We start from the raw sequence: 11,237 nt of genomic DNA, 5'->3' as shown, positions 1-11,237 counted from the left end.
ACTATTTCAATGAAAAGTGTGTAATTCAGTGCATGTTAAACACAAGTTGGTTTTGTTAATTCCTAAACCTATTAATTCAAGTTTACTCCTTACTTTAATAAAAGTAATCTAGTTAAACAAACAAACAAAAAAGTGTGTAATTCAACATCTTCATTAATAATATAGATTAACAAATTGAGGTCAAGGAAAGTAAAGCAGCCTTGTCCAAACTAGCAAATGACAGAGTACAGACCCAAACTCAGTCCTCTTTGTCCTCAGGCTAACATACTTTCTCCCTGGGTCAGAGTTTTACTTCAGAAAGCCCTGGTTTTATCCAAGATATGAGTAACACTGTTTTTAAAAATCCTGCAAATAGGATTTTTCAAGGGATTGAAGTGCTCAGCAAAGGCTAAGATACTATATACCAGGTGCTTTCTTCATTATGTGTGAGTCATTCTCTAGATACAGGTTAAGCCCTGGAATAGTGAGTTTCCTTACTTCCAACACAGAAATGGGGCCATGCAACAGGAAATAAAGCTGGAGGTATCCCCAAGGACCTTGATCATTAGCCATCAGTCTGAAGCTACTTTCATTAAAGGAATCATTTTATGTCAAGCAGGTGCCTATTGCTAAACTTTTTAGACAGCTAAATTGCATATATTTTAAAGTTAAATTTTTGCCCTTGGGAAAGGATTTGTCCTGCTTTAAACATGCAGTGTACATTCTTTTCATAACACTTTTTGTTTGCCTTTCTGGTTTCTTGGCATCCTTTGATAGTTTGACCCTGACTCTGACCCTATGTGTTCTAGAGGGATGTCATTCATGGTGTCCAGAGTCCCTGACCACAGCTTAGGTAGAAGACTGAAGATTTGACTTGATGACAATCAGAATCTTCTTCCAGGATTTTGAATCTTGGGCAGTCACATACATGAGGTGGCTGAGGATGGAAGACCTGATGGCAGAATCATGGATAGACTACCTGTGATTTCCTGCCATCAAGACCCCTGAGGATGCTTATTCAGGTCTTTCACAAAAATCTAAACCTTCAGCTCTCCCTTCAATTCCACGGGCTGTCTAGTATCTTCTTACTTGTCTGTCAGTTTATCTGCCTATTGCCTAAGTTACTGCAATGGATAGCTGTTGCTTACAATCAAAGAACTCTAGCATTGCTCAACTACTTAGTAAGGATGTGATCCTGAGCAAGTTCCTGCCTCTCTCTGAACCTCAATATTCCCATCTACATAATAAGCATGATAAATTGGATTGGATGTCTCTACATGAATAGACGAGGGAGTATAAGTGAGATGATCAACAATTTTTTTTTGAAAAGGATCAGTATGTTAAGTTTTGTGCTAAGCCTAGGAGACCACAAAGATAAATGAGACAGCATGTTATGAGTCCACTCTGTTGTTCTGGGCATCTAATTTTTTATGTAATTAGCATGGTAGCCAGTATTTGAAAACTTTCTCTATTGAAATAACATATTTTACTCTATAGTTGGACAGAAATGGTGGGAGACCACAAAAGGGCTCATAAAGGGAGATGTCTTGAGTTGTGAGTATTTGCTGCAGCAAGCCCCTAAGTACCTATGAGCGCTTCTGACATCCCCGATGAAAGAATGGGAACATTGTTCCTGGCTTGCTGCCTCTATAGCCAGTTATTCTTTTACCCCAGAACAGCGCCTAGAACTTCTCTCAAAACCTTGAATCCTCACTGATCAATGCTTGGCTAAGCCAGGGCAGTCATTGGTGGTTTGGCACAGTTTTATTCTTGGTACTGACACCAATGATACCTTGCAGATTTCGAAGCTCTTACCCACAGTAGGTACTTAGCCTGAGTTTAGAAAATAAAGAAAGAAAGGCCTCCTCATCATCTTTTCTATTCTTCTTTGCAGACCCCAGGTAATAACCACTGTGAGTGTATAGTTGAAAGCAGGAAAACGAATGAAGCCTTCTGTGAAAATGTGGTTTATGGCCCAGAATCACCTCACCTGACATCCAGTTCTTCATGCACTGTCAGCCTTAAGAAGGGGAATATGTAAGACTGAGCTTCTTTTCTGAATTAAAAAAGAAATGTTAGGCTATATTGAGCATCATGTTTTACATACCTTATCTTCTTTTAACTCACAAGAACCCAGTAACGTAAGCATTGTTACTAGAGTGTTTCAGTTGGGGAAGCTGAGGTCTAGCGTCTATAAAGAGGTAATACAAAGATTCAAACCCAGACGACCCGATTCCAATCTGTTGGCTTATCTTAACCACTATACACTTCTGCCTCTTGCCTCCCTTCTTGGTAATGGGAAGGGGGTCAGGAAATAGCTAAATAATCAGATACAATATTAATAACGATTCTTTTGGGCTCTGTTTGGCATCTTTACGCGGGACCTGTAACTCATGATCCTGACAACGTTCTTAAGAATTTAGGCATAGAAATAATGGCCACCTTGGCCTTCCGTTTCCTATACCTTCCTATGTTTAGCTGTCAGTGACCTACAACAACATTTTGAATTCCACATGGTCTCACTCTAACATTCAGGGAATTTCAGAGCTGAATTTCTCTCTTCCTCTTTTCACACTAGGGTAGAAATTGTATTTAATATTGAACTGTGCAGGACCTAAATAGAATATCAAACAAGATACTCAGGCTAAATCTTATCATGCATTATAAAGTTGAACATATTTTGAGCAACTCATTCTCTGCTAGTTAATTGTACTGGCAGAAGATGTCCAATAGCACCTCCAGGCTAGAATAAATAAGTGTACAACTGAAGAAAGTCGATGAGAGTTATTACTATACTAGCTACTGGGTTTTCTTGAAGGCTTCTAATTTCCTCCTATTATAATAATTACCACTTACTAAGAACCACCTGTGTGCTAGGCACTGTGTAAAATTCTATACAAATACCATTTTGCATAGTCAGAAGAACAAGAGATAAATAATAGATAACTCTGTTACCCTGAGAAAATTAGAGCATAGAAATTTGCCCAAATAAAAGGTGCAATCAGGACTTAAACCCAGGTAAGTGACTCCAAAGCCTATATTTCTTTTTTTTAAATTACATTTTAGGTTTTGGGGTACATGTGAAGAACATGCAAGATTGTTGCATACGTATACATGTGGCAGTGTGATTTGCTGCCTTCGTCCCCCTCACCTATATCTGGCATTTCTCCCCATGCCATCCCCCCCGCAACTCCCTATCCCCTACTGTCCCTCCCCCATTTCCTCCCAACAGACCCCAGCGTGTAGTGCTCCCCTCTCTGTGTCCATGTGTTCTCATTGTTCAACACCCGCCTATGAGTGAGAACATGCAGTGTTTGATTTTCTGCTCCTGTGTCAGTTTGCTGAGAATGATGGCTTCCAGGTTCATCCATGTCCCTACAAAGGACAGGAACTCATCGTTTTTGATGGCTGTGTAATATTCCATGGTGTATATGTGCCACATTTTCCCTGTCCAGTCTATTATCGATGGGCATTTGGGTTGATTCCAGGTCTTTGCTATTGTAAATTGTGCTGCAATGAACATTCATGTGCATGTGTACTTATAGTAGAACGATTTATAATCCTTTCGATATATACCCAGTAATGGGATTGCTGGGTCAAATGGAATTTCTATTTCTAGGTCCTTGAGAAATCGCCACACTGTCTTTCACAATGGTTGAACTAATCTACACTCCCACCAACAGTGTAAAAGTGTTCCTATTTCTCCACATCCTCTCCAGCATCCGTTGTCTCCAGATTTTTGATTGATCGCCATTCTAACTGGTGTGAGATGGTATCTCAATGTAGTTTTGATTTGCATTTCTCTAATGACCAGTGATGATGAGCATTTTTTCATATGTTTGTTGGCTTCATGTATGTCTTCTTTTTTAAAGTGTCTGTTCATATTCTTTGCCCACTTTTGAATGGGCTTGGTTGTTTTTTTCTTGTATATATGTTTTAGTTCTTTGTAAATTCTGGATATCAGCCCTTTGTCAGATGGGTAAATTTTTTTCCCATTCTGTTGGTTGCCGATTCTCTCTAATGACTGTTTATTTTGCTGTGCAGAAGCTGTAGAGTTTGATTAGGTCCCAATTGTCTATTTTGACTTTTGTTGCCAATGCTTTTGGTGTTTTGTTCATAAAGTCCTTGCCTACGCCTATGTCCTGAATGGTTTTGCCTAGATTTTCTTCTAGGGTTTTTATGGTGTTAGGTCTTATGTTTAAGTCTTTAATCTGGAGTTAATTTTAGAGTAAGGTGTCAGGAAGGGGTCCAGTTTCTGCTTTTTGCCCATGGCTAGCCAGTTTTCCCAACACCATTTATTAAACAGGGAATCCTTTCCCTATTGCTTGTTTTTGTCAGGTTTGTCAAAGATCAGATGGTTGTAGATATGTTGTGTTGCCTCCAAGGCCTCTGTTCTGTTCCATTGGTCTATATCTCTGTTTTGGTACCAGTACCATGCTGTTTTGATTACTGTAGCCTTATAGTATAGTTTGAAGTCCAGTAGTGTGATGCCTCCTGCCCAAAGCCTGTATGTCTAAGCACTGATCTAGATGACTTCTACTCTCCCAAGAAAGGAAGCATTACTAGTTTCACAAATCATTCCACCTATGAGCTCAGTGTCTTGTACTTTACAAATATTCAGATAAATTCCACCTCCCTCACTCCTACTTATCAGGCAATAGAGGAAACATATAAAAATATTCAGCCACATTTGTCAAACATGATCTGTTTTTCATGAACACAGTAGAGATTCAGTAGATTTCCACTGATACCAGCTGAGAAAAAAATCAATTCTGCTGCAAACTCACCTTGCTCTAAATGTCATTCATTTGTACTTGTAGATGATTTAATAGACTTTCTGGGGACTGAATTGTTCATACTATAAAAGGCCAACATTAAGAAATGTGAGAAAGTGCTAGAAAGTTTAGACTTCTAAAAAGTAAGTTGAATCTCTTTATGCCTGTGTGAAGTAGATGATTTAATTAATACAGTGGGAATATTGGGAGCTTAAGTAAGACCTAGGATCCTCAGTAGCACGAATTCTTGAGTCAGCAAGAGAGAGTCAGTGCCTCAATGCTGAGAGATCAGTCAAAGCTCTGTCTTCCACTTTTCTGGGATATAAGGTGTTTTGCTCTCTTTTCCCTATGCAACAATGCAGCAGCAGATCCAAAATAACTGTATCTCTAGTGTAGAGACCCAGCAGCAATGCTAACTCCACTCATGACCTAACTGCTTAATATTTGGTCAAAATTCCCTCTTTTTCATGGAATGCAGCTTAGATTTTCCTCCTATACATCTGCTAAAAGCCAAAGTAACCATCTTAACAACTGTCATATAAAGAAGACATTTTATTTTCCTCAAACAAAATAATACTTATAATAGAAATAATAATCATAACAAAATAAAGCAGCCAAAACCCAACAAAGACAAAACTATGACTCAGCCATGCTGGGTCTTGACTAGGATTGCCTTAAGCAAGTGTTGGTATCTCACCTTACATCACCCTCTTTTTCCTAGTAGTTGCTATGTTGTTGAGTATATTATTCAACTATCAAAAAACCAAAAAGAGATGTTATGATACTGTTTCTGATTACACAAATATATCATGCACACATTGTTTCTAACAGTTTATTCAGATTACCAATGACTTTAGAATTTAGAAGCTATCATTCAAAACGACCTGAATGGACTTCTTTGGATTAGGGCCTAGAAGACCATGATTTCTACCCTAAGAAGGATACATTGGATAAGCTATAGAAGGCTGAGGGTGCAAGGAAACCTAAAAAGCTAAATTCCAGAAAGTGGTAAGACCTTCCTAACAGAGGAAAAAAGTTACTTCAACCCTGGTAAGAATTGGGGGAGGAAGAAAAATCTAGCAAAATGCGAATAAAGATAAACTTGCCTAACTTTTAATAAATTTTTAATACCTGTATAAAGCAGCATGAGAGATTATAATCCTAAAAAGCCTCAAACACAGAGACACTTGGCACCCATTCTCCAGTTCTTTCCCAGAGGCTTTTTTGGGTGCTTGAGGGTGTTATTCCGATGAATAAAAGCAGTGCAGGAGAGCTAGGAGAACATCGTCCAAGTGATCTCAGGCTTTCAACAAGTTGGCTCTCCAACCTTCAACGGTGCTTAAAGGGTAAATGTGGGGCAGGAGGACCCAGAGAAATTCCATAAGATTTACGCTTTAATAAAACATAAACATTTCTTTTTATTTTTCAACTCTCTCTCTCTTTATATATGTATATATATATATATATATATATATATATCTACCTACATACAGAGAGATAGAAATATATAAATATATATAGATATAAATAGTCTATATATATATATGTACATATGGCTATATATTACATATGGGTTATTATATACAACTTAAAAACCCAGCTGATAAGGATGATGTTTTGGAGACATGTAAATATTATAGGAAATTAATAAAAATTTCTAAACAGTACCCAAATTCAAAATGCTACAAAAGCCTCTGAGACAGAAAGACATCCCAGAAGTCTTACCTGTACTCACATCTCAAGTCCTTGTCAAGTTAAAATTTTTCAGATAAACTGAATCTAATTCTTCATCGAAACTAAAACTAGATTAGATTGACTCAGCTTCCAACACATTGGCCTCACAGAATAAGAAACATGTCATTTTCTGGAGGCAAAGATTGCTTACTTATGTCTCTGCTGATCTTTTGCATGTAGTATGTAAGACGCAGTAAAGAGAAAGAGAGAGAGAAAGAAAGAGAGACTGATGAAGAAAGAACATGTGACCCATGGTCAATATAAGAAATAATCAATAGAGAGATACTCAGAGATAAGCCAAATGTTAGCAGTATAACATAGAGATCTTAAAGAATGATAAAATATAGTTTAAAAATCTGGAATAAATGATGAACAAGATGTGTGAACAGATGGGGAATTTCAGTAAAGTAATAGAAACAATAAAAAAAAGAACCAAATTCAATTTCATCATCTTTCAAATGAAGAGGCCCAAACTTATTAAGTAATTTGCCTGAGGTCACATAACTAATCCGAAATATAACCAAAACTTTTAAGAACCCATTTTCCGAGGTGATCTGTCCCCTCTCACACCTCAGCCTCCTGTTTTTCCATCTGTATTTTCTGTGATATTTTAAATTCTTCCTTTAAACACCTTGTTTGTTCCTGTAACAGGTGCAAAACCCATCCAACCATCTTTTGGAGGGATTAGGAAACTGGGCTTTCCTAAAGTTGTCCAACCTAGGTTACCTGTTCACTTCAGCTGAGGAGGTGTCACATTACTAAGTTCTGAAATGGAGATCTTGCTGTAGGTCTTAAACTAAGGTTTACATAGGTAAAGTTTAATTTCCTTTATCTCTACTAATTTCATTAATGATAAGGCTACTGGTAACCTAGAATAGAAAGCACAAGTCTTTACTCCCTTTCCAGGCTCAAAATCCAGCATAGCAGGTCCAAGCTGTGATGAAAACAATCTGTGGGTTCATGACTCATGTGCTCTTCTGAGGGGAGCCCTCAATTTTCCTCTGAAAAATCTCCCTTATCCTACTTAGGGCCCAAAATGTTTATGCAATACTGGTTTCATCTCGACTTCAGCTTCTATGGGGGACAAGTTATTAATCTGGCTTATGTGAGCATTTCATTGCCTCCTTAATCACCTAACTACTGTGGCTGGATCAAGAATGGGTCCGTACCCAGCATGAGCCTTTGAGACCCAATCTGAGTTTTATTGCTAGGACTTGTGTATTTTGTTGAAAAATAGAGGCATAGTTCCTCTTCTTGCTAAACCTGAACATGTAGAAATATAAGGTCTCAGTTTTCAGGAACTGTATGTAGAAGAATTTTACTTGAGAGTAATACTAGTAGAAGGGAAAGATAAGGCTAGAGGAAAAGAAAGTTACTTAGTAACACTGCTGAATCAAGCATAAACATTTCCTTTTATTTTTAAACTCTCTCTATATAATATATAAAACATTAGACTATATGTTACATATTATCTTTTACACAAAATTTGTGTTATATACAACTTAAAAAGTCCCAGCTGAGCAAGCCACATGTAGAAGAATGAAACTGGATCCCCATTTCTCACCTTATACAAAAATCAACTCAAGATGGATAAAAGTCTTAAATCTAAGACCAGAAACCTTAAAAATTCCAGAAGATAACATTGGAAAAACTCTTCTAGGCAATGACTGAGGCAAAGAATTCGTGATTAAGACTGCAAAAGCAAATGCAACAAAAACAAAAATAAATAGATGGGACCTAATTAAACTAAAAAGTTTCTGCACAGCAAAAGAAATAATCAGCAGAGTAAACAGACAACCCCAGAGTGGGAGAAAATATTCACAAACTATGCATCTGACAAAGACTAATATCCAGGATCCACAGGTAACTTAAACAAATCAGCAAGAAAAAGACAAATAATTGTATCAAAAAGTGGGCAAAGGGATGAATAGACAATTTTCAAAATAAGATATGTAAACAGCCAACAAACATATGAAAAAATACTCAACACCGCTAGTGATAGGGAAATGCAAATTAAAACCATGATGAGATACAACCTTACTCCTGTAAGAATGGCCATAATGAAAAAGTGAAAAAACAATAGATGCTGGTGTGGATTTGTTGAAAAGGGAACACTTTTACACTGCTGGCGGGAATATGAATTAGTACAGCCACTGTGGAAAACAGTACGGAGATTCCTTAAAGAACTAAAAGTAGAACTACCATTCAATTCAGCAATCCCACTCCTGTCATTATATGAAAAAGACGCATGCACACACAGGTTTATAGCAGCACAATTCACAATTGCAAAAATGTGAAACCAACCTAAGTGCCCATTGGCCAAGTGGATAAAGAAAATGTTGTACAGACCACGGATATAAGAAACGTATATATACCATGAAATACTACTTAGCCATAAAAAGACATAAAATAATGTCTTCTTCAGCAACTTGGATGGAGCTGGAGGTCATTATTCTAAGTGAAGTAACTCGAGAATAAAAAACTAAATATATGTTCTAAGTCAGAGGTAAGCTATAAGGATGTAAAGGCTTAAGAATGATACAATGGAATTCTGAGACTTAAGGGGGAAGGGTGGGAGGTGGGCGAGGGATAAAAGGCTACACATTGGACCGGGAAGCAGCTTCCCCGCCCCTTCTGGAATCTCTGCCTGGTTCAGCCCACCTGCATCCACTCCTGCCTCCACCATGTCCATCAGGGTGATCCAGAAGTCCTACAAGGTGTCCATCTCTGGCTGCCGGAGCTTCAGTAGCTGCTCCTGCAGGAGTGGGCCCAGTGGCCACATCAGCTCCTTGAACTTCTCCTGAGTGGGTAGCAGCAGCTTCTGGGGTGGCCTGCGTGGAGGCTGTGATGGGGACAGAGGCATGGGAGGCATCACTGCCATCGTGGTCAATGAGAGTCTCCTGAGCCCCCTTCAGTTGCAGGTGGACCCCAACATCCAGGTTGTGTGCACCCAGGAGAAGGAGCAGATCAAGACTGTCACAACAAGTTTGCCTCCTTCATCGACAAGGTGTGGTTCCTGGAGCAGCAGAACAAGATGCTGGAGACCAAGTGGAGCCTCCTGCAACAGCAGAAGACACCTTGAAGCAACTTGAACAACATGTTCCAGATCTACATCAACACTCTTAGGTGGCAGCTGGAGACTCTGGGCCAGGAGAAGCTGAAGCTGGAGGCGGAGCTTGGTAACATGCAGGTGCTGGTGGAGGACTTCAAGAACAAGTATGAGGATGAGATCAATAAGCATACAGAGATGTAGAATGAATTTGTCCTCATCAAAAAGGATGTGTGGGGGTCTCACACAGGAATGTTCCCCACAATTCCGGCAGATGTGCCGTCCCAGACCGGTCCCCGACAGATGTGGATGAAGCTGACATGAACAAGGTGGAGCTGGAGTCTCGCCTGGAAGGGCTGACTGATGAGATCCACTTCCTCAGGCAGCTGTATGAAGAGGAGATCCGGGAGCTGCAGTCCCAGATCTCAGACACGTCTGTGGTGCTGTCCATGGACAACAGCTGCTCCCTGGACATAGACAGCATCCTTGCTGAGGTCAAGTCACAGTATGAGGAGATCGCCAACCGAAGCCGGGCTGAGGCTGAGAGCATGTACCAGATCAAGTATGAGGAGCTGCAGATGCCGGCTGGGAAGCACGGGGATGACCTGCAGCGTACAAAGACCAAGATCTCCGAGATGAACCGGAACATCAGCCGGCTCCAGGCTCAGACTGAGGGCCTCAAAGGCCAGAGGGCTTCCCTAGGGGCTGGCATCGCAGATGCCAAGCAGTGCGGGGAGCTGGCTGTTAAGAATGCCAATGCCAAGCTGTCTCATCTGGAGGCCGCGCTGCAGTGGGCCAAGCAGAACATGGCCAGGCAGCTGCGTTGAGTACCAGGAGCTGATGAACACCAACCTAGCTCTGCACACCGAAAGCGCCACCCACAGGAACCTGCTGGAAGGTGAGGAGAGCAGGCTGGAGTCTGGGATGAAGAACATCAGTATCCATAGGAGGACCACCAATGCCTAAGGAGGTGTGCTGACCCCCGCCTGCGGGGGCCTCACAAGCCCCGGCCTCAGGTATGGCCTGGACTCCAGCTTTGGCTCTGGTGCCGGCTCCAGCTCTCTCAGCCGCACCAGCTCTACCAGGGCCGTGGTTGTGAAGAAGATGGAGACCGGCAATGAGAAGCTTGTGTCCGAGTCCTCTGACATTCTGCTCAAGTGAAGAGCCACGCCTACCCCTCCTGCCGCTGCCCCAGAGCCGGTGAGTGAACACGGGGAACGGGAGACCTACCTGTGACTCAGCCCTAGCCCTCAGCCCACCCGCGGGGGAGTTCACTGCCTGCGGTACCCACCTTGTACATGCCTCCAGCTACGAAACATTTTTTCCCCCAAAATAAAACCTCAGCTAGCTCTGCCAAAAACAAACAAACTACATATTGGATATAGTGTACACTGCTTGGGTGATGGGTGCAATAAAGTCTCACTAAAGAATTCATCCATGTAACCAAAGACCACCTATGCCCTAAAAACTATTGAAATAAAAAAAAAAAATCCCAGTGGTTAAGGTTAATGTTTTACAGACATGTAAATGTTATGGAAAATTAATTTTTAAAATTCTAAATAAAACCCAAACTCCAGAGAGGCATTGAATCAGATCTAGTCTTAGTCCTATCTAAACTCCAGCAGAGTGGACCAGGGTTAGGCACTGGATGTAGAGGCAGTCAATACATATACAGGCTACCCAGTAACACAGGCTGGCCC

General features: G+C 40.6%; 1 pseudogene; it reads left to right on the top strand.

Annotated features, from left to right (window-relative positions):
• The first annotated feature begins 9,172 nt into the window (after positions 1-9,172).
• LOC101039762 (keratin, type II cytoskeletal 8-like) lies at positions 9,173-10,698 on the top strand (annotated as a pseudogene).
• Positions 10,699-11,237: the final 539 nt, after the last annotated feature.

This window comes from Saimiri boliviensis, chromosome 8, assembly GCF_048565385.1.
Source record: "Saimiri boliviensis isolate mSaiBol1 chromosome 8, mSaiBol1.pri, whole genome shotgun sequence".
Lineage (NCBI taxonomy): Eukaryota > Metazoa > Chordata > Mammalia > Primates > Cebidae > Saimiri > Saimiri boliviensis.
Note: the sequence above shows the minus strand (reverse complement) of the source record. Positions and strands in the feature narration are given on the sequence as shown.